At 43.0% G+C, this 25,081-nt stretch overlaps 1 protein-coding gene across 1 annotated transcript in view; it reads left to right on the top strand.

The window, feature by feature from the left end:
- LOC121571444 (RNA-binding motif, single-stranded-interacting protein 3-like) overlaps positions 1 to 25,081 on the top strand; it is a 284,697-nt gene that overhangs the window by 72,074 nt on the left and 187,542 nt on the right. The gene's annotated exons all lie outside the window — the stretch shown is intronic.

Below are 25,081 nucleotides of genomic sequence, written 5' to 3'. Positions count from 1 at the left end.
CGCAGGCATTTGAAGGAAAGCAGGGGCTGACCGAATGAAGACATTTTATATTTTCCTGTATGAGCCCTGAGGCAGAGGAAATGACCTCAGCCCTTTAAAGGACCTCCGTTTCCTCTGCCAGGAGATAAGGCCGCTGAGGCTGAGATTCGCCAAGCCGGCCTGGCGGTTCAACACCACACTGGATTGTGGGAAATTAGATGATACGATTGGCTCCCACGGCTTTGTTCTCTTCTCAGCTGCCTGTTGTTATTTTATATTGGTCCTCTGTAGCTCAGTTGGTAGAGCATGGTGCTTGCAACGCCAGGATAGTGTGGTTGGTAGAGCATGGCGCTTGTAACGCCAGGGTAGTGGGTTCAATCCCCGGGAACACCCATACGTAAAAATGTATGCGCACATGACTGTAAGTCGCTTTGGATAAAAGTGTCTGCTAAATGGCATATTATTATTATTATAGTGGGTTTGAATCCCGGGAAAACACATACGTAATATGTATGTACGCATGACTCTAAATATCTTTGGATTAAAGCGTCTGCTAAATGGCATATACCCCCTTTTGCCCTCAGAACAGCGTCAATTCGTCAGGGCATGGACTCTACAAGGTGTCGAAAGCGTTCCACAGGGATGCTGGCCCATGTTGACTCCAATGCTTCCCACAGTTGGCTGGATGTCCTTTGGGAGGTGGACCATTCTTGATACACATGGGAAACTGTTGAGCGTGAAAAGCCCAGCAGCGTTGCAGTTCTTGACACAAACCGGTGCGCCTGGCACCTACTACCATACCCCGTTCAAAGGCACTTAACATTTGGTCTTGTCCATTCACCCTCTGAATGGCACACATACACAATCCATGTCTCAATTATCTCAAGGCTTAAAAATCCTTATTTAACCTGTCTCCTTCCCTTCATCTACACTGATTTGAAGTGGATTTAACAAGTGATATCAATAATGGATCATAGCTTTCACCTGGATTCAGCTGGTCAGTCTATGTCATGGAAAGTTTTGTACTTAATGTTTTGTACACTCAGTGTATATGAGATTATTTTATTTTTCTACAGCTCATAAAGTATCTTATAAGCCAATGTGGGCTGGGAATCCTTGAAGATGCATGACACTACAATAATAAAATAAATCCAATCAAAATGATCCTGTAGAAGAGATACAGTATATAAAGTGGTGCATCACTTTCTACTAGGCTTGACCATTACAATTGCCTGCATCCATACACCACCCCCTTGCACAGAGTGACCCTCTAATGGAGAAATATCTGCAATGTTAGTCTCTATAAAAAGAGATTTATGGCTACATCGATGGCTGAGTAGAGTATTGCATGATGCCGAGCATAAAGGAGAATTGATGAATGAGGTTGCGCTCTCCAAAAAGGCCTGTTTCGGATTGTCCCATGTGCCTTTCGGGGAAGTGGAAAGAGAAAGCCAAGCGAGTGCTGTTTGCATCCATTATCGGTTTCTCATTAGAGGGGCCGAGATATAAACATTTGTCTATGTTGCCGGCGCAATTAAGGATTCTCTCCACAGCCCCTCTGCCCTTTGAAAATGAATTATGTGCAGATGAGAATCTCAACTTAAGTGCGGCCAGCAGCGGACCTCTTCCAAAATGCCTCTCTCTTCCCAAAAGCGATTCCAAAAAGAAGCGAGCTATGGAGAAACAGGAGAGAGAGAAAGAGGCATAAAGAGAGAGCATAAGCCTGTCCCCTGTTTGTATGTGTAGTAATGCCCTTAATTGGTAATCACAATGGGAGAATTCCATTGATTGGGTGGCGTCGCAAACCTCAACGTGGTGTACCCATACTCCACCCGTTCTTTGTTTTGCTGCAGAGCCTCACACAGCTCAAGCCTCCCCCCTCCATCTCCCTCCCTCTTCCAGCTCCCATTCCTTTAAGCCAAGGCGCTCACTTGCCTTCCAAGTTGGCTGCTCACCAAGCTGGCATCTGAAAGGGTGAGCACGTCGTAAATTGAACCCGGCCACCACATTCCTCCAGCAGTGACCTTCCCAAAGTCCCCCCCACCCCCACCCACCCCCCACCCACCCCTCCACTTCCTGTGCCGCTCCCGCTGGAAGTGTGGTCGCCGCTTCACTTCCAGGGCTGGCTGGCCGGGAGACCAATGCCCCGAGGGACAGCAGCACTGTCTCTGTGTCATGAGCCCTGAGCTCTGACACCACCCTTGCTTGTGTTTGACGTCAGTTCCATCCTTATACAACACTGTTGAGCTCTCTTCCCTCCCGGTCAATCGACAAACGGACTTGAGGGTTATCAGTCGAGGGCGTATCTACCACCCTTTTTTATCCGAGAGCCAACGTCGCTGGTGTGGTAACCACAATGGGGGCTGCGGCCTTCCCCTGACCTGCCAGGGGTTCGGGGTTCGCCCCTGCATCTTCCTGAGTAATGATCATATCCTTGATTAGTTAAGGAAGGAATAAATCAGAAATGCATGAATAAAGGTAGATGGGGGCGGCTTGGCTGTTCCTCATGAATGAATCAGAGCTGGGGGACAAAGAGGGCCGCGCATAAAAAATACAGGAACACTTTGTCCTTGTCATGATTTTTATGTTTGTCTCTGCACTGGAGATTTATTTTTCGGAGGCCAATCTTGATTTTTCATTGATCTATGCTTTGTTAAAATATTTGCTCTGTCTGCCCATTTTTGTGCAATCTGCCACAGTAGCTGAGGTGATTATCTATCCTGTTGCCTAGTCACTTTATCCCTACCTAAATGTACAGTGCATTCGGAAAGTATTCAGACCCCTTCAGTTTTTCCACATTTTGTTACGTTATAGCCTTATTCTAAAATGGATTCAATTGTTTGTTTTTTTCAATCTACAAACAATACTCCATAATGACAAAGCGAAAACAGGTTTTTATAAATTTTTGCACATTTATTGAAAATAGAAGCTTGAGAGTATCTGCAGAGAAGAATGGGAGAAACTCCCCAAATACAGGTGTGCCAAGCTTGTAGCGTCATACCCAAGAAGACTCAAGGCTGTAATTGCTGCCAAAGGTGCTTCAACAAAGTACTGAGTAAAGGGTCTGAATACTTATGTAAATGTGATATTTCTGTTTTTTATTTGTAATAAATTAGCAACAATTTCTAAACCTGTTTTCCTTTTGTCATTATGGAGTATTGTGTGTAGTTTGATGAGGAAAAAAACCAATTTAATCCATTTTAGAATAAGGCTGTAACGTAACAGAATATGGCGGTCTGAATACTTTCCGAATGCACTGTATATATCTACCTCAATTACCTCGTACCCCTGCACATGGACTCGGTACTAGTACCCCGTGTATGTAGCCAAGTTATTGTTACTCATTGTGTATTTATTCCTTGTTATTATTTTTAAATGATTTATCTTTTTTTCTCTCTGCATTGCTGGGTAGTAAGCATTTCACTGTTAGTCTACACCTGTTATTTACGAAGCGTGTGACAAATAACATTTGATTTGATTTGATTATGTTGCTCTTTTCCAACCTGCATCAACACTCCGGCTAAACTGGACATACATGTAGCACAAAATGGCACTGTTTATTAATTGTCCCTCTAGAACTCCAAGTTTTGTGGGCTTAAGTGCCCTCTGGTTCTCACCTTTTCACGTAATCTGCCACTGTTTAAGGTCTGTTGACATTCTAGCCTATGACTTAATTTACTTAAATCGTCAAATTAAATATCAGCATTAAGTAGCCCTCAAGAACCAGTGTTTTCTACCCCCCCCTGTGTGTGTGTGTGTGTGTGTATGTTTGCACTCTTGTCACTATTACCACTCAGTGTTTTGCCAGATGATCCATTTTAATGGTAGACTCAGCGATATGACGTAGATGCAGAAAGTAAACAGCATAGTGGGTCAATTTCCGTAACAACTAAGAGTGTTGAAGTGCGAGGGTCAACTTCTCTGATGTTTTGGTGCTCTGGCTACCACACTCCAACAGCGTGAAGCAAACTCGTGCACATGCGCAGATACTATGTGTGACCGTGTGAGAGCGAAGTCTTGCATCTCGCTCATCTCAAAATCTGCGGTACTACAAGGTCATTTAGCTGAGTCTACCTTTAACAACCTTTTGACAAGTAATTAACACCCTGCAGGTCTCTGCCTCCCTCCCTCTCAAGAGCTATTCAGATGATGCAGGGTTACACTATTAAGCTAACAAGACAATGTAGTTACTGTGAATTACTGTGTAACTGAGTGGCGAAGGCAATTACACATCTGAATGGAGACCAGGTCTGCTGTGCGTTTAGGATATTTTCTCACTAACATTATTCTACCAACTCAGATCAATTAACACCAGTTGTCTGTGAGCGGTGTTCATAAAATATGCTAATTATAATTTAAAGGCTGGTTTTGGGTCTTTTAAATCAGGCTAGCCATTTAGTCAAGATTGGCGCATTTGTAATTCTCTCTCATCCAAATGGAGCTTAATTTAAACACTGTGAACTGAGCGCTGTTCAAACCTGAGCTGTCTCTCATAGTAACTGGGTATTTCAGTAACATTTTAGCCCAATATAGATAGCTTCAGGAGTCCACAAATCATGATGGAACATTTATGATAGTAAGATTTATGATAGTCCTCATATTTCTTAATTATTCATAAAATGTGAACTGCACATCAGTTAAATCAACTGTGCAACAACAATGTTGGTTTTGGAATTGCTGTACCTCAGAAACCCAGTTACTTGTTTTGATTTATGAGAATTTGAGTAAAATACTATAGCAGCTGTACTGTATGGTGTTGTACTATACGTTACCCCTGGGCATTGGTAGGAAGGCGAAGGATAGAGGGAAGGAAGGATTAATTAAAGCCCAGATATGAAAATACTTCAGTATTTGAATAGTCAAGATGATAATCTCATATCTATAGCACCTGGTTGATTTCATGTTCTGCTGCACTAACCTGTAACAGTTCTACAATAAGCAATGCTTTACAGTAACATTTAGTTCTGCTACAGTAACAGTGGTGCAGACAGAAAGGAGATCAATAAACAGATCCTGCAGCTAAGGGAGGCAGAAGGCAGAAGGTTATTGATCAGATGATGATTGACAGGTAGATCCATTTTGGGTTGAAACCCATAGGGCCAGTTTCCTGGACACAGATTAAACCTAGTCCTGAACTTAAAAGCATGCTCAATAGAGAATCTCTATTGAAAATGCTTTTTAGTCCAGGACTGGCTTAATCTTTGTCCAGGAAACCAGCCCGTAGTGTCTATACCCAAGGCTGTATGAGGTTGTTCCTGACAAGTGTCCACAGTCTGTAATGTATGTTACCAGTGAGCTGTGCTGTCCGTGTCCCCTTGGCCCTGTGCCCTGGCACTCTGCCCTCAGCAGGGCACTGCAGCTCACAGATAAGAACTACGTCCCAAATGGCACACTATTCCCTGTATAGTTCACTGCTTTTGACCAGGACCCATAGGGCTCTGATCAAAAGTAGTGCACTATGTAGTGAGGGGGCCATTTGGGATGCATTCAAGGACACTTTTATACCTGGGAGAAAATTACAAGAAATACAATGAAGCCAATATGGTGCATCAGCAAGAGATGAATCCCCCATAAATCCATGTTGCAGGGTTGATAAGTTAATTGCATGTACCACTATCTCACCTGTAGTGTCTCATATAAAATTATTATTATTATTTTACAATAAATGAGATATTGTCCCAGAGCATTAGGCTGACAGGTTGACATTGAATGTGTGAATGGTAAATGAATGTGTAATAGCTGTGTGTTCTGTTCTGTACGTTGTGTGTGTGTGTGTGCACACATATGCACACGTACTATACATGTACACACACACGTGTGTGTTTCTATGAGCAGTGTGCGTTGGGTGTGAGTATGTGTGCAGAGGAGCCAAGATGAAAACACGTCTGTCCTACCAGTGTATTTGTGAGGGGGAAGTGGTGCCGTGTGATATGTCAACTCCCTGTGCTGTTACGCCCTGATGGGACTAATGTGGTCAGAGGTCTCCAACCCAAAGATAACATTTTCATACATCGCCTCAGTTTAGACACGCACGCACATACACACACACACATACACGCACACACTGCTGGTTTGGTGGTGAATGGACAGCAGCCACAAGACGGACTCTGGGAGTCTAATTTTATTTATCGCCAGTCACTCAGTGCAGGAGGATAAATGAGGAGGAATGCAGAACCTAGCGAGGATTCTCTCATCTGGGTTTGGAGCGGGACCAATCAACCCAGCCTTGGCTTGGCTGCAGCTAGCCACACTCACACACAGACACACACAGAGACACTCACTCAGACTCAGCTAGCCCAGAATGCCATCCAGCAAGCTATTTAAAACCCCCACATTGCCTTACTGTTTGCTCTGCTCACCGCAATGCAGCTCACCCAAACCATCACCCACCCACCCTCCCTGCCGGCGAAAGGGCTGGTCACTGGTCAAAACCCCAAAGACTTACTAAATACATCTCATAAAAGTCTCCCTTTAAAAACATATTGTCAAGGGTTCCTATGTCCTCTCCAATGATTTGATAGGGGCTGAGTAAACAAGAGCAAAGCTACAAGCACGAAAACATGACCAATGTCCCATTGCTTCATTTAATGAATTCATCAAAAACTTTATTGAGGGATGTGGTGGTGGAAATAACAGGGTCAACTATAAACACTCCCATAAGTTGAGTCATTAGTCCTGGCCCATGGTCTACCATGTTTCTCACTGTTAGCCATAGGTCTATCGGATATCCTATTACATTCAGTATATCATCAATTAGGGTTTTACATTGCTATGCCTGTAACTCTGTAAGTGACACTTGCTCACTTGAAATACATCTGTGTCATCATTGATTTGATACATTTCTATATGTTTGCTTTGGCAATATATGTTGTTGCACTTTCCATGCCAATAGAGCCTTTTGAATGTAATTAAATAATTTGTGACAGCACATCCCATTTCATATTTTATGTCGAAAAATATTAAATGCTTTTTTTTACAGATTACAAAAGTTCAGAGCTCCAAAATGGTATATCATACACTGAGATTGGAGGAAGCATGGGAAAGATATGCTTCTTTAAAACATCTAAAATGTTTTATCCCACTTTGGAGACAAGTAGGATAAATGTCCATGAAAGATTTTGCTGAGTGCTCGAGAGCTCTTCTTTGTTGACGTCCATTATGAATCGTTCACACCCCCTTAACACTAAAACCGCTGGGCCTCGACGGACCCCCTTCAAGCTAATGAGCAGTCATTCTGACTGCAACATTTTAACAGTGTAATTAATAGCCTAGCCTACATTTCATATATGCTATAGCAAAAAATTATAATTTGGTTGTGTTTATGAATGCCTTGGGTAACATTAGAATACTATTTTTATTTATTTTTTCAAATAACACAATAGCATTTGCGTTAGTTGATGTTACTGTAGGCTGTATGTAAAACATATAATAAAAAAGGGGGGGGGGGGGGGGATACAAATTCAAGTGTTCAACAATTTTATTCTTGGAGTGCCTTTGTTGCAACTATGAAATAGAAAGCATACGTGTTGGAACATGGTAACAGCTTCTTTTTTATAACGTCAAAATAAAATACCCTAACCACCAAGACGCACCGTCAAGATGCGCGGTCATGATGAAAACATTAGTATCCTAAACATCATTATATGCTCCAAGTAGCCTTGATAAATAGTGAAACTCAGCACAAAAGCAATAATGTCATTATAATGAATATAAGTGTTGCTACGACAGCAGTCAAAAATAGTAAATTATTGTTAGCTCCTGCTTGTGTGCGTCTTCACGCAATCGCATCAGTTGGATTTAATTGAGCTGTTATCCCTTGTCCTAACAGTTGACACAATTTTTGTAACTTTCACTTGCTTGACACACTTTGACATACAGTACCTTTGTTTGGTTGTAGTGCGTAATAGTCTCCAGATTTCTTTATTATGTCTCCTCATCTTGTCGTTCTTCATCTTGTCGTTCTTCAGCACCGTTGTGGAGTACAACGGTTGTGCAGGTGCCTTATTTTGCTCAGAGGGATGGAGCTCCCGTCTCACTTTGTCCATGGTGCGGGCCAAACTTGTTTTCTTTGCAAGCAACTTCTTCGCCATGACAGTGAAGTGAAGACAACGTAAGGTTCTACAAGCCTCATCACCACATTCTCCGACACTCGCTCACCTGCTGCCCGATGTGGATATTTTCCCAGATATTGAAAGCCGTTCAGCATGTACAATTACACACTCTCTCACTGTCAGCCTACTCCAAGTAGGCCAGAGTAGACTGATAAGACTGCTTTGATTCGGTGGACTGATATAGGGTACATTTTAATATTATAATTTGAATGGATCAATTCAATAGAATGGGTCGCCCTGTTCTTCATTCACAATTGGTGGTTACATAATTATGTATCGTTTGCTTTCCCTTCGTCATCAACTCACCCATTCTCCTCCTTTCTTCCCACCATACTTTACTTAATTTATTTAATCTGTTGTTATATGTGTGAAATTAGTTTCGGTATAGCTTAGTTGGGAGAAGGATTCTGTCTTTCTCCCTATATAGCTCAGTGCTTTCTCCTTGGCTAAACTAGGCTCATAATGTAACATTTGTATTCATATTTACAGATCCCATACAAGTTTGTAATTAAGGCACAAGAAAGTTCACATGTTCAAGAAGGTGTCGTATATGATGAATGGTGGCAATTATCGCTGTCAACAAAAGAGTCCGATCTATGCTGCATCGTGTTAGAGGCTTTTATTCATACCACGAGGTTACAGCATAAATTACAGACACGCGTTGTCCGGAGAACGCCTCCTCAAGATTGCTATGGCCGTTCTAACGTCTCATCGTTTAACCCCTATTTATAAACAATGCAAAAAGGGGGGTGACTCCCTCTTCTGGCCAATCACCAGTCTCCCCTGTCTACAACCCACCTCCTGTCTGTGGTATGTGGTATTACACCTAAAACATTCCCTCTTGATACTACCATAAACAACATTCCATTTCTTCATGAAAAACATTTAACAAAGGCATAATCTTCAGATACTATATTCCCCCCTTTCGAGACGAACTAAACGTCTCGAAACCAAACAGAATAGGATTATGACTAGTAACAACTTATCTTATTGAGTATCTTTAACCTTAAACCAAAACATTCTCCTCTAGAGTGTAAATACCTTTCTTATGAAATATGAATAACTGTTGATGAAGTGTGAACACATTACTATGAATTATGAACAAACTGTTTATGAAGTGTGAACACATTACTATGAATTATGAATAAATCTTTATGGAGTGTGAGAGCGAAAAACTGTCCGGCAACCTTTGTTCCAAATCCATCCATCCATCAATCAAGACAGTAAAATTCTCTCACGGTCCCTCTGCCCCAGGCAACCACCGCGGTACTCCAGATAAACTCATAAATCATGTAAAGACATTTGAAACTATGATGCCATTAAATACACATGTTTCCCCTGCAAACAAAATCCTATCCAGAAACATCCACTCTCAAGCTGGTCAACCCATAGGACTTGAAAAGGAATCTCTCCCTGCCTAACCGTCCTTTCCCTAACCCCATCGAAATAAACAAAAGCATCTAAGATCCTCATCTGCATTCAATAACATCAAACATCATTCTACTAAAATCAATACCTAAGAATATGACACCATTATGTATTACACATCAAATATGTCTATATTTCATTGCAGACACTGGAATGTAGTCCACTACACTTCATCTCCTCCGTAGTCTCCTCCTCCAATGGACTTGTTGATGATGGAATCAGCCACACCCTCCTTATTTCATCTCCTCCAGTCATATTCTCCCTTCCCATGTTCCCCCACATGCTTCTGGAATGAAAAGAAAAGAAACGACCAAACAGTATCCTTTGCAAAACAACATTTTCAAATTAAACCTCCACATCAATTTAAAAGAATATAAAAATGACATATCAATGATGTATGAATCACATTATCCATTCCCCCTTTATTCATAAAATCATTCTAAAATCATATTAAAATCAGCCTACAAAATGTTTTCTTTGAAACAATAAAAATAAAATGATCAAATAATCAAAAAGGATATTTATCCATCAGTAGTCCATCTAAATCCCCTCGTCCATCTTCGTCCAGATCAGGAACAATCACCAACGGCATCTGAGTGTTGTCTCCAGGCATCACTTCTCCAACCTATCTCAATCTCATAACTTTCTCAAAAGTCAGTACAAACATCACACAGTGTTATCAAAGCTGAAACTAAAATCTGACCCATCACTGCCCCTACTGGCCTAACTGATCTTGCAACCAAATCCTATCAAATCTCCATTCCCCATAGTCACATTGTCAGTCAAAAGCTAATCGTTTAACCATCAAAGTCCTGCTTTTCTACTACCTGATACATAAAAAGTAACCTATTATTTGTCATTACTACCCTTAAAGTCATACTTATCCAAAGTTATACTATACTCATCACCCTCTGATATTCCCATAAACATACCCCTTACCTCATATGTTTTATTATAACAACAATAACTTTTAGCCCTCAATGTTTCACCTGAATACTTCAGGTTTCCACTGTTACCTGACCTTACTTTCCATCTAACAATTCCCATAGGGTAATCCCTTTACCCCAGAACACTTAAACCCTACTGTTCTGACAACTACATTATTTTATCTGTCAATGACTGTTGCCGATACCACAGTCATGACAAAGCATAACCCTGACCCAGACCCACTAGAGGCTGCGCAACCGTCCAACAGGTCTTGGGCTGGCATCCCCAACAGACATCAACCCTCAAGATTCCTCACTGATTCTTACAGAATGAGTTAATCTATCTCTAATTTTCACAACAGAGGAACGAGCAGCACTGATCAGATGCCCCCCCCCTCTGTCATCAAAATCAAAAGACCTCATCCTGCAGCTTCCATGATGAATCTCTCTTCTCCATTTCAGATTAATCTATATTGCTCTCTACTACTATCTGCTCTGCTTTTTTAACCCTATTCGTCGTAACCTAAACCCCTGAGTCTCTCTTGCTGCCTCCTTTAATTTCAGAAAAGTTGTTGTCATCCTTCCTACATTTGCTATTACCATCGTATCATTAATCCCTTCCCAAAGTTACCATTAACGTTGTTGATTTAGTTGATGAATTAAAACCCTTAATTCCCTCTAGTGGGAAACTACCAACATCCTATTCGATTATTCCCTGTTGGAGTGACTACTGTAATAAACTTATCCTTAACTCCCTCTGTGACTGTAGAAAGTTTTACAGACTTCAAATCTTCCATTATAAGCATCACCTTATAAATTACATAGCCCTTTAACCCATAATTCTTAACCGGAACAAATTTCTATGCTTTCACTAGATAAGTACACATATTCTCCCTGATCTTTATCTGTAACCTTACACAAAATAATCCCTTATTTGACTAAGTCCAACAGCTTCTACTTCTGATCCTGCTAACAATACTTATTCTCCCTAATTATCTCTCTCTCTCTGTGAAAGAAACGTCATCATCCTAAATGGCATATTATTATTATTATTATCCTAACTCTAATAACAGTATTTTCCCCCTATAATTGATGCTGGACCCTTATAATCAAATGCGCTATATTTATGGCTTTAATAACTATCAATGTTGAAAGAGTTAAATTACTTCTCACTGTTGTTTTAATAGACTCACGTGGTGATGTCATTATTGTTACTACCTCATCCCAAAGCTCTGAACTCTTTACTTGTACTTCCATCCATCACCATTAGTGTCACTTTTTCCCCCTTTCAGTTCTACCTCTAAACTTTAAACCTTTTGATTATAACAAAAGTACCCACAATTACCTTGATCTTCCTATTCTAAAGTGTCATTCATTACTGTTCTCTCTCTCTCTTACTACTAACTTTGAACTTAGCTCACTGTCTCAGAGTTCCTTCACCCCTAGTTCTCCTAACTTATTTTAATCTAATCTTCTCCTACCCTTTAAACAAACCTTTTTCCACTGATTTATTGACAAAATTCCTTCCCACCAATTTTTAGAATACGTGATTGGGAATTCCCCACCTGCTCCTGACTCCTTTACACAGACTTGGCAAAACGACTAAACACCTTTTAGCCTAACCTCAAATCTCTTAATGTAAGAATGTAACCCAAAATAACAGTCACCCCTATTAAGTTTTTTCCCAGACAGATTGTCTAACAGGCAATCTAATACATTATCATCCTTCCTATGATATTATCTTTTAAGCAAATGATTCCCAAAAACCCTACTTCTTAAAATATTCTACCAGACAGTCAGTCGTCTAGTGTGCCTCTGATTGAACACTTCAATTTACACCATGCATCTCTTCCCACAATATCCTTGATATATTGTCCTAATATTAGTATGTCTATTGTAATTCCTATTTGACTTCTATAGCAGAGCTCAATTGATTCCCGAAGAGTAAACTGTTTTACTACCTCAAATCCCTATCCTAACCTAATTAATTTTACATAGTGAGATGTTTAACCTCTTTAGGCCTAAACCCAAATAAGTTTTTCCCCTATTCACTATCACTTCTAATGGTCGGTTGTTTTTACTTCAATTGTTGGCTATTTTCTCTTCTTCTCTAATCGATGCTCTCAGCTGATACCCCCCTTCCGGATATTCTAGACACTCTAGAATATTTAGTGTTCACCTGAAGCACAGGTGATCTTCACTTGCTCCTTGATCTTCCTCTGTTTCTTCTTCTCCAATTCTGTGTCTGTCCAGAAACTGACAGTGGATATGGATAACCTGGTACCCCCCTTGGCTGGTACAATTGCACTTGACATTGTCCAGTTGAAGCTGTAACAGTGATTGTTGATTTGGTTCACTCTGATTCTTCATAACCAACACTTATTTTCTTCTTCTCCACCACCAGTTATAAGTTGTATTTAATTGAGTTTTCTTCGTCCGGTTCTTCTCGTTGTGGACCTATCAGTATTCTTCCAAAGGTTCTCTTCTAAGTTCTGTTCTTGAAATATCATCTTCTTACCAGTGGCCTTTCCTTTGGCCTCACTGTATTATTCTTCTCCTTCAATTCTTGAGGTCTTCATCCAGTCGTGTTACTTCTTCCACTTCTCCATTTCTTCTTTGCTCTTGTACCTTCAACTTTCATCAGAGATCAAATCTCTAGTATCCATTTCTTCTTTCCTCTCTTGCCACTTCCCTCTGATCACAGAGTCACCTCCACCATGACCTCTCATCAATCACTCATCTTCATCATCCTCTTCTCCTTCACGTTCCAGACCTCTCATTTTCTTCCTTCTGGAGTTTTGAATTCATCTTCATCGTCGTTTCTGCTCGTATTCGTCTTCATCTCTGATGCCATAATCACCATGCTAGATGATCACTGAAAGCTTCCTTCTCGTAAGGTGGGTGTCTTTGTGCTGAATCCGTATGTGAGAAAGGTGTACTAACATCTGCCATTAGTCTCTCCTAACACTACCTTAGTTAAATAATTACTATTTTAGTCAATTTTCCCCTATATCAACCCTTTATATTCCTTTATTGTGACCTATGTTATTTTAGACTGTATAGCCTATGGCTATGACTTCCCCCCTTAAATTCTTAATATAACCTAAACAAATCCATTAACAATCCTGAATAATTAACCCCAATTCCTATTCCTATGTCACCAATATCAATTAGTGGTGGCTATATTACCACAACCCATCAACTGCAAGTAAATGCAAGTTAGTCATCTTCAGACTAAAATACCCATAAACAAAGCCTTTAACCCCTTGCTCTATAACCCCTAATTATCATAAATTTACAGAAGAATCCTCAATCCATCCTGGATTCCCAACACATCTGTAATCAAACCCCAGTGATACACAGAGCCACCAAAATACAACTTTTAATGAAATAGTATTTGCCAAGCCGATGTAAAATTGTCATAACATCACATATCTTGTTAGGATGATTTTGTGCACTAGCCTGATCTGATCCTCTCGTCTGACTCTGCCTCGTCACACCTTGTCACGTGACGCACGTCAGTCACACGTTAACCCCTCCTCTCTCCTGTCGTATCGTATCGCTCCACTCATATGACAGGAAAAAACAGAGACACAGAATCACATTTTAGTAGTTAATGCCATCACTGAGTATTTCCAACCATTCAATATTCATTCGTTGTACATTATTCACTCTAAGACTAAACTCAGAACTAAATAGATCGCTCAAAAACATTATTTTAATCTGTTATTTAATTATTTAATTCAATCCATTATAATCCATTATCATATATTTAATTTATAAATTCAATAGGTCCCAAAACAAGTTTCATCTTAACCCACCGCCGTTTAAACTTATAAGATTCGTGTTAAAATCTCTTTATGCGTATTTGTTCCGTCGTCTGTGTTCCTCTGTCTCCCCCTGCAGTTTAACCAATGTGTTGTTTTACAGAAATCCACGCATGCGCAAATATCATTTATTACATAGATCGCTCCAAAACATTTCAGTTAATTTTAATCGTCTTTTAATTTAATTAATTATACTCCGTCAACATATATTTGATTTATAACTTTACTACATATCGCCAAATAGTTTCCCGTTCGAACAACAGCCGTTTAACACCTAAGAGATTTTTCCCCAAAAAACCCCCCACATGGGACCTATGACCCTTACCCATAATGCCGTGCTTTGTAGGCTTAGCACATAACCACATGTTGTAGTTTTTAGCCCCGTAAAATCACACATGCGCAAATATCATTTTAACCTCACTTGAGTCTCAGCATCCCCTCATGGTGCCGTAAAACAAAACGTTCCCTAATCTCGTGCCATAAACTCCAACTCCCACATTTGGTACTGTAGTGTCGCAAAATTAAACGCATGCGCAAATATCATTCCTCACTACACTTTCACCGTGAAAGGAAGATTCTCTACTCTCTCTCTCCAAACAGAATACCAGTCCAGCTGTAATTCCCCATTTTCCCCCTTATAGTCAAACAACATTTAACAGCGCTCACAAAACATATAACCTGACTTACAAACACATAAACAAGTTTAAGAGACTTTCACCCATCGCAACGGAATCTCTAAGGATACGTTAACATGTAGCACACAACACAATTAGCCTGTAGCATTAGCATTTAGCTTAGCCTAAGGTACACTATAGCATGATTCACACTTTAGCCTTACAAAGATTAGCCTGAGCAACGATATACCACGTGGCCCAAAACAATCCAGCCTTAGCTTCAGCCTCTAGCCAACTGCAGCCTACTACACAGAAACATACCCTGCACTGGCCTATTTATTTTTTAACCTATTTCTCCTACCGTTTTTGTTGCCGAGACTAATGACCATTACACCGAGAAATCAGATCCAATCAAACATCCCGTCGGACGAGAGTCAAATCATAATCACAATCAGATAAACCTCATGAATCTGAGCTCTCTTTAAAAAAAAGAAACCCACCGAATATACATTCTATCGTACACACGGATTTGCCAGCCCATTATCTAAAATGGCCCCCTCGGGGTCTTCAAGCGGTCCAGTGCCCTAAAGAATGCGCATATCTGAATTTACCAACCATTGTCACCCGTTACCAATGGACCATACACTTTCAATACTTAAATCCTACCGTTTAATGCTCTAAATGCTTCCAATTAACTGCCGCTTCCAATGGAATAAATTTTAGCAGACTCTAGTCGACCAGCAACACCGCCACCTGAGGCCAGGTTATAATGGAGCATCGCTTCAGTGTACACAAGTCATATCCAATCTAACAAACTCCGAAGCGGCAAGAACACTCACCCTTTCCATGCCTCAGAGAGAGTTAGCCCAGCGATTGACTGAAACAAGGAAGAGACGCAAAACCCAAGCCCCCACGTTGGGCGCCATTATGTCGTATATGATGAATGGTGGCAATTATCGCTGTCAACAAAAGAGTCCGATCTATGCTGCATCGTGTTAGAGGCTTTTATTCATACCACGAGGTTACAGCATAAATTACAGACACGCGTTGTCCGGAGAACGCTCCTCAAGATTGCTATGGCCGTTCTAACGTCTCATCGTTTAACCCCTATTTATAAACAATGCAAAAAGGGGGGTGACTCCCTCTTCTGGCCAATCACCAGTCTCCCCTGTCTACAACCCACCTCCTGTCTGTGGTATGTGGTATTACACCTAAAACATTCCCTCTTGATACTACCATAAACAACATTCCATTTCTTCATGAAAAACATTTAACAAAGGCATAATCTTCAGATACTATAAAGGCATTTCTGGAAGAAAAATTATAATATTTGTTTAAATAATTTGACGGGGCTACTGTGCAGACCCTGCGCCAGAAGGTATTAGTTGGACGGGCATTTTATTTCCATAGGCGGGCCCGTTTTTTCACGGGACTCCCTGTGTGCACGCGCTTGCGCGCATTTTTAAAAATGGGTGTAATAGTAAAGACTATGGCAGCTCGTGAGTTTCAAGTTTGGGGAAGCTAGCAATTTATCCTACCATTTCTACCAATCGTCTTGCCAGTTATGATTATTTTAAATGTACATTTTCGTGGAACAGTTTCATTTCAATAATAACGTTTTCGTTTCTCAAAATCATTGTCATGTGATTAATCATACAAATCTGAAGTAAAATTATACAAATCTAAAAATGTAAATTAAACTATGGCAAGAGCACTAGCCTCTGCCATATGGACATATGGACACATTGATACACTGTGATCCATTCGCAGCTAAAGAAATGAAAGCATAGAACTCAGAGATAGCCTGAAGGCCAATGCAGCAGTAGGCCTATAACATCCATCATCAACTAAGTGAAATACATAGGCCTAAAGCAGACAAATAAAAAAAGTAGAAAATATCCTGATGAAAATTCTGGTTCTTTCATCACATTCATCTCTCTGTTGCTAACTGTTGCTAATGAACTTGCAACATTGTATCAACTAGCCTATTCTGGGCCATCAAAGTTTCCTGCGAAAGTGAGCTCGGGACAGAAAGCTGTTTTTTATTACGTTTCCGCTGGATATATGGGATCACCAGATCATTATATATTTTGCTCTTTCACACCGAGGCTTCGTGATAATCGAGGCCTGAGTGTTGGAAAGATTTTTCAAATACTGAGGAACTATCATTCGCAATGGATGTTTAAAAAAACAGACTTGATGACTTGTGTGAGGCGAAGAAAAAATTAGTGGTGTATGTGGTGAGTTACAATCAGAAATCAGACATTGCCAAATGTGCACTTTCCTACATTCTGGAGAGAGACGCACTGTATCTTTGCCAATTTTTTTGAAAATTAGCTAATGTTTGATGCATGTGATAGAAGGAGTCAGGCGCAGGAGAGTAATACGCATCCAAAAAGTTTATTCCTTCTATAAACAGTTGCGCAAGCATGCCACAACAAAACTCAGGCACAGGGGAAATATCTACCCTGGCAAACAACAAGGTAAGGGTAGCTCAACCGAGCTACACACAGCTCACAACAAACAATCACCCACACAGACAAGGAAGCAGAGGGAACACTTATACAATGACTAATTGGGGATAAGGACCAGGTGTGTGTGATTAATTAGACAAGACAAGTGTAGTGATGATAAATGGATCGGCAGCAGCTAGTAAGCCGGTGACGACGAACGCCGAAACTTGCCCGAACAAGGAGGTCGTGACAGTACCCCCCAGTGGTGCGTGTGGTCCAGTCCGCACGGCTCGTGCCTGTTCCACCGGTGCCTGGTCCGCACCGGTCAGCTGCTCCACTCGAGCCAGAGCAATCCGGCTCCACCGGGGTCCGGTCCAACTCCAGTCAGCGGATCCACTCCAGAGCCAGAGCAATCCGCTCCACGTCGGTCCAACTCCAGTCAGCGGATCCACTCCGAGCCAGAGCAATCCGCTCCACCGGTGTCCAGTCCAGCTCCGGCCAGCGGCTCAATCCGAGCCTATACGGGTTTGATCCACCGTCGCCGGGTCCAGCTCCAGTCAGCGGTGCCAGACCAGATCAGGGGGCGTAACGGGAGGTGGAGAGAAAGTGGTGGTCACACCTGAGCCAGATCCGCCTCCGAGGCGGAATGCCCACCCGGCCCCTACCCTGTTGTGTTTGTGTAGCGCGGTCGCAGTCCGCGCCTTTGGGGGTACTGTCACGCCCTGGCTCTGGGGACTCTGAAATGTTGAGCCAGGGTGTGTAGTTTCTGTGTTATATTTTCTATGTTGATGTGCTAGATCGTTTAGATCTATGTTGGCCAGGGTGGTTCCCAATCAGAGGCAGCTGTATCTCGTTGTCTCTGATTGGGAACCATACTTAGGCAGCCTGTTTGGCACTAGTCGGTGTGGGATCTTGTTCCGTTAAGGTTTGTTTTGTGTAACCTAGGACTTCACGTTTCGTTTGTTTGTTGTTTTGTCGTGAGTTAAGTACTTAATAAAATGTACGCTTATCACGCTGCGCCTTGGTCCGTATCTTCCATAAACGATCGTGACAGGATCGAGGATATCCCTCACTGGGACCCAGCACCGTTCCTCCGAACCGTACCCCTCCCACTCCACGAGGTACTGAAGGCCCCCCACCCGATGCCTCGAATCCAGGATGGAACGGACAGAGTACGCCGGGGCCCCCTCGATGTCCAGAGGAGGTGGAGGGACCTCCCGCACCTCAGACTCCTGGAGCGGACCAGCTACCACCGGCCTGAGGAGAGACACATGAAACGAGGGGTTAATACGGTAATCAGGGGGAAGTAATAACCTATATGTGACCTCGTTGACTCTCCTCAGGACTTTGAACGGCCCCACAAACCGCGGGCTCAGCTTCCGGCAGGGCAGGCGGAGGGGTAGATTCCGGGTCGAGAGCCAGACCCGATCCCCCGGTACAAAGATGGGGGCCTCACTGTGGTGGCGGTCAGCGTTGGCCGGATAAACCTCAGATAATAGTTGGCAAAGCCAAGGAAGCGCTGCACCTCCTTAACCGTTGTTGGAGTCGGCCAATTACGCACGGCTGAAATGTGATCTCGCTCCATCTCCACACCTGAGGTGGAAATGCGATATCCAAGGAAGGAGACGGATTGCTGGAAAAACATACATTTCTCTGCCTTAGCATAAAGGTCATTTTCCAACAGTCGGGCCAGCACCTTGCGAACCAGGGACACATGCTTGGCGCGCGTAGCGGAATACACCAGGATGTCATCAATGTAGACCACTACACCACGACCAAGCATGCCCCGAAACACCTCGTTCACAAAGGACTGGAAAACTGAGGGAACATTCATCAAACCATAGGGCATCACCAGGTATTCATAATGCCCCGTGGTTGTGCTGAATGCTGTATTCCACTCATCTCCCTCTCGGATACGCACCAGGTTGTACGCACTCCTGAGATCTAATTTGGTGAAGAAGCGCGCCCCATGCATTGATTCAATCACTGAAGGAATGAGGGGGAGAGGATAACTAAATCTTATCGTCTCCCTATTCAGTGGTCGATAATCAATGCAAGGGTGCAGACCTCCGTTCTTCTTCTTCACAAAGAAGAAACTTGAGGAGGCGGGTGAAGTGGAGGGACGTATATACCCCTGGCCCAGGGACTCGTGACATATGTTTTCATAGGCACCGTTTCCTCCTGTGACGGGGTATATATGACTCCTGGGAGGTACAGCGTCTACCCGGATGTTTATCGCGCAATCCCCCGCCCGATGAGGTGGTAATTTAGTAGCCTGCGTTTTAGAGAACGCTTGCACCAGATCTAGGTATTCAGCGGGAATGCGCACAGTGGAGGTACTGTCTGGACTTTCCACCGTGGTTGCACCAATGGAAACACCTAGACACCTACCCTGACACTCTCGCGACCACCCCGTGAGAACCCTCTGTGGCCATGAAAAGGCGGGGTTGTGGAGTGCTAGCCAAGGGATACCTAATACCACAGGGAAAGCAGGAGACTCAATAATGGAAAATGTCACCTGCTCACAATGATTCTCCTGGGTAATCATGGTGACTGATGCAGTAACTTCCTTAACCAACCCGGACCCTAATGGTCGACTATCAACTGCTCTGATGGGGCGTGGAATGGATAGGGGAATCAATGGAATGCCTATATGGTGTGTGAATGCCCTGTCCATAAAGTTCCCAAGACTAGCGCCTTACACTGGGGAACATCCATGTGCTCAGGAAAGGAGACAAATATTTTACAGTACGCAGCAGAGGGCTCTGAACAAGTGTGGGTGTTCGATACCTGGGGTGATGCGTGAGTGCCCTGCCTGCCGCCTCCAGAACCAAAAGAACGTTGACTACAACGTGTGGTGGATTTTCCCTTTGTGCCACCAGAGTGGCACTGTCGCTGTCCTCCTCTGCTCTCATGGCCGGCGTCTCCACCCAGCTCCATCAGCTCGAGGTCCGAGTCTTCCGGGGTGGAAACGGGCAGACCCCTACCAGGACGTCCTCTGGCTGCCAGCAGGTTGTCCAACCGCAGATGGTACCGGAACTGGTCGATCAGGGCCCGCTCGTTCCACCCGGACCCCGCTGCCAGCGTCCGGAACTCCAACGTGAAGTCCTGCGCAGTCCTCGTCCCCTGCCTCAGGTGGACCAGTCGCACACCGGCCTCTCGACCCTCGGGCGAGCGAAAGAGGTGAGCGAACTCCCCGTAGTCCTCCAACGCGGCTCCTCCTTCATTCCACACCGCGTTGGCCCACTCCAGGGCTTTCCCACAGAGGCAGGAAACAAGTACGGTCACCTTCTCCCGATGGTGCTGGCCTGATGCTGGCGAAGTAAAGCTCCAATTGTAGGAGGAATCCCTGGCACAGCGCTGCTGTCCCCTCAAACGCCCGTGGCCGGGATATCTGGATCCCTCCTGGTGCTGGGGTGTAGGTGGCTGGATCCGATTGGCCAGCTGGTCTCGACAGATCGGGTCTGCTCCTCTCAAGGCGTTGGACTACCTGAAGAACCCGATCCATCACTTCCCCCAAGCTGGCCAGCATCGTGGAGTGCTCCTGGACCCATGCCACGACTCCAGGCATGCGCTCTTCTCCTGCTGACTCCATAGCAGGTGGGTGATTCTGTGATGCATGTGATAGAAGGAGTCAGGCGCTGGAGAGTAATACGCATCCAAAAAGTTTATTCCGTCGATAAACAGTTGCGCAAGCATGCCACAACAAAACTCAGGCACAGGGGAAATATCTACCCTGGCAAACAACAAGGTAAGGGTAGCTCAACCGAGCTACACACAGCTCACAACAAACAATCACCCACACAGACAAGGAAGCAGAGGGAACACTTATACAATTGGGGATAAGGACCAAGTGTGTGTGATTAATTAGACAAGACAAGTGGAGTGATGATAAATGGATCGGCAGCAGCTAGTAAGCCGGTGACGACGAACGCGGAAACCTGCCCGAACAAGGAGGGGAGGATCCTCTGCGAAAGTCGTGACATAATGATCCTCTGTGCAGAAGTCATGCTCTCTGGTGAAGTATTTTGAATGATTTTATTTAGACAGGAGTATTTATATAATTTTGGCGAAACATCAATTTACTTTAGGGAAATCCAGCATCCTAACAGTGCACTGTGCACCCGCCAACTTTCCTTTCCAATTCGCAAGAGGCTGAAACCAGAGAGTTGTATATAATGACGAGATGCTCATGTCTCCGCCCTAACAATGGGAGTTGTTGTCCCAAAGCCGGTAAGGCAGGCGACAAGCTTAGGTCTGCATATTATTCCCATAGAAATGCATTGGGTTTATACTGGACAGATTGTGGCGAGAGTGAGCCCTCTCGCTTCGCATCTTCCTCTCTGCTGAAACTATATCACCGGTGAAAGCTTTCGAGCGAGCGAAACAGCGTCCCTCTCTCTGTATGTAGCCCATGTATCTGATGCTGTCTGGCCAGAAATAGTATGACATGCCATACTCTTTCATTCGGCGTGCATCTCGGTCAAATAAATGATCAATATTTCAATATTTTATTTGGACGGGCAAGGAGGTACAGTAGGGTGGGCCATAACTCCGGCCCTGCTACTGTGAAATAAGACCTAGCATCATCTGCCCCCATTGGGCTGGCATGTCACATTTTTGAAATATTGTAATTCTATGATACTGTATAAAGCAGCATGAATATTGTTTAGAGTGGCCATATGTATCTCCTCTATTACAGCATGCAAATGCTCTCGATAATCATTTACATGTGTGTAACAGCTGTAATTAATCATGCATGTGCTTCAGCTGCTCTCTCTCTTTGATGACTCACATGGATGTTAAAGATTACATGTAACTATGAGTCTGCCTATGTGTGACTGAACCATTATTCCTGCTGATGGTATTATTATAAAGTAGTATGCAATGCAAAACAGGATATTTAGAGCTAGCAGAATATGGAAATGGGAATTCTGTATCAAAATGGGAAAATCTAATTGGGGGGGGGGGGCCAAACAATCCAGACTGTTATGCAGATAAAGTATGCTAATTTCCCCCTACGTAATTAGGATTAACATAATTTGATGCACGAATGATGCATGCATGATTGATTCATGCATTGTAATAAGTCCCTTATCTGGTCTCAGGATATTGTAGCTACGTAGCTTAGCGTTAGCGGTGTAGCCTAAAGTGCATTGCGTTCCATAGGGGCCTGGGGCTCTTGCTGCTCTCTGCGGCGCTTCTAGGCTACACTATCCTAACTGACAATTCTGTCTTTATCTCGACAGCAGCAGTTAGAGCAGGCCCAGGAAATACGATATGGCAGTTCATGTTTCTCTTTATTCTGCTAACGATTTTATTTTGGTATCTGCGCAGTGTATCAGACATGGTGCATCTTCTCAAAAAAGTTGAGCCGGCTTTAAAGGACAGATTGATTTTTTGGTTTGTGTACAGCCAGGATGTGTTTGAGACTTCAAAGCGATGCCTTCCTCCATTCCATCTCCTTGGGTGTAATTCTAGAGCACCCTCATTAGAAATACTGTACTGCACCTCATACTTGCCTTTGAACAACAGTGTTTTGAGAGCATGTGCAGTTTGTGTGTGATATTATTTTTGATCGCTTGAACTGAGTGAAAGGTTGTCTCCTGACCCTGATGTATTCAAATCAAATCAAATTACATTTTATTGGTCGTATACACATACTTAGCAGATGATATTGCAGGTGTAGCGAAATACTTGTGTTCCCAGCTCCAGCAGTGTAGTAATATCTAACAATTCACAACAATACACACAGATCTAAAAGTAAAAGAATGGAATTAGGAAATATATAAATATTAGGATGAGCAATGTCAGAGTCCAGAGTATAAATATATATATATGTGATGGGATGTATAGACATTTTGGACAGTATGTGGATATATCTGTAGAATATGTAGGATAGAATAGTATAATGTACAGCAATAGTTGAATAGGATGGGATTGACTAGAATACAGTATATACATATGAATTGAGTAAAACAGTATGTAAACATTATTCAAGTGACCAGTGTTCCATTATTAAAGTGAACAGTGATTCCATGTCTATGTACATAGGGCAGCAGCCTCTAAGGTGCAGGGTTGAGTAACCGGGTGGTAGCCGGCTAGAGGCAGTGACTAAATTCAGGGCAGGGTACTGAGTGGAGGCCAGCTAGTGATGTCTATTTGTGACCCACCATCTCTTTTCAGTCTCATGTTCAAAGATTTGAAATTGTGTTTTTTACATTGGATAAAAGTACACTCAGAGTTTCAAAAGGGCATATCATACACTGTAGTTGGAGGAAACATGGGGAAGTAATGCTGCTTTAAAAATTGATAAATGTATAATCCCATTTAGGAGAAAAGGGCATTCTCGTGAATGTCCCAGCCCCCTCATTATCTCAACCAATCATGGCTAGGCAAGAGTCTGTATTTTCTCCTTGTCTAAACAGCTTGGTGATTTCACATTTTATTTATATTTACAGATTGTTTGTTATTGTTATTAAGGCACATGAAAGTTCACATGTTCAGGAAGGCATTTCTGCCTTTGATAAAATGTTTTAAGATCAAATTCATCTCCTGTGAAGTATTGATGTGCGTAATACGCCCAGCTTTCTGTAACGGGTCACATTTAACAGTCTGATGGCCTTGAGATGGAAGCTGTTTTTCAGTCTCTCTGTCCCAGCTTTGATGCACCTGTACTGACCTCGCCTTCTTGATGATAGCGGGGTGAACAGGCCATGGCTGGGTGGTTGATGTCCTACATGATCTTTTTGGCCTTCCTGTTACATTGGGTGCTGTAGGTGTCCTGGAGGGCAGGCAGTGTGCCCCCGGTGATGCGTTGGGCAGACTGCACCACCTTCTGGAGAGCCCTGTGGTTGCCATACCAGGCGGTGATACAGCCCGACAGGATGCTCTCAATGGTGCATCTGTTTCTCAGCATCTTGAGAGAGCGAGTGTTTTGTACTGGCCAAATGACTCTTGTGGGATGACTATACAGTATGTATGCAGGAACCCAGACAGTCCTGGCTTTTGGCTTCCCAATACAATACTGCCTGTACTGTAGCAAGTTAGACATGCATACTGTAACTCCAGTTATTGAGGGCTTCACTGTCTGTCATATTGAACTCTCTTGTCCTGACCTACATTGTCCTCTCCGGACTCCTGCAACTGGATTCAGTTGAACTCTCTCTGTCATGGTTTGTGTATTCACGGGTCATTTGATCGTTTGAGGTGGCGCCGTAGTGCCGTGGCCTTTTGGACTTGGTCTCTGCATGGAGCCGACCACAGTGACTTTCCAGTGCCGTACAGGTAATCGCTGCTCTGAGGAACCAGTACTCTCCTATCGATGCTGAATGTAGGTCAACTGTCTCTTTCTCAAATCCCCTTCCTGTTCCTGTTCCAATGAACATTCCTTTGATGGGATGTCCTGAAAATATTCTGTTTTTATACTTCACCATTCACCTCTTGAATAATATATTTATGGACCGGTTAACTGCATCTCAGCTAAGTAGAACCACTAGATCTGTTTTGGCAATATGGTTTAATTCAACCTTATTTCACCTCCAGCTCTTACAGTAGTGTTTCCTAATTAACATTTATTAACACTTCTCCTTCATTTTACCACCATGTTGTTAATCAGACATGAGCTCAATTCCGTTCTGCCACAGGTTATGAGTTTGCCATTATTTCACGCTCCTTTACCTCTATTGAATGCAGGAAACTCCAGACACACACATCTGTGTGTGTGTGAAAAAGTGTGTAGAG

Source organism: Coregonus clupeaformis, chromosome 8 (genome assembly GCF_020615455.1).
Source record: "Coregonus clupeaformis isolate EN_2021a chromosome 8, ASM2061545v1, whole genome shotgun sequence".
Lineage (NCBI taxonomy): Eukaryota > Metazoa > Chordata > Actinopteri > Salmoniformes > Salmonidae > Coregonus > Coregonus clupeaformis.
This window is presented reverse-complemented; position numbering and strand designations above follow the sequence as displayed.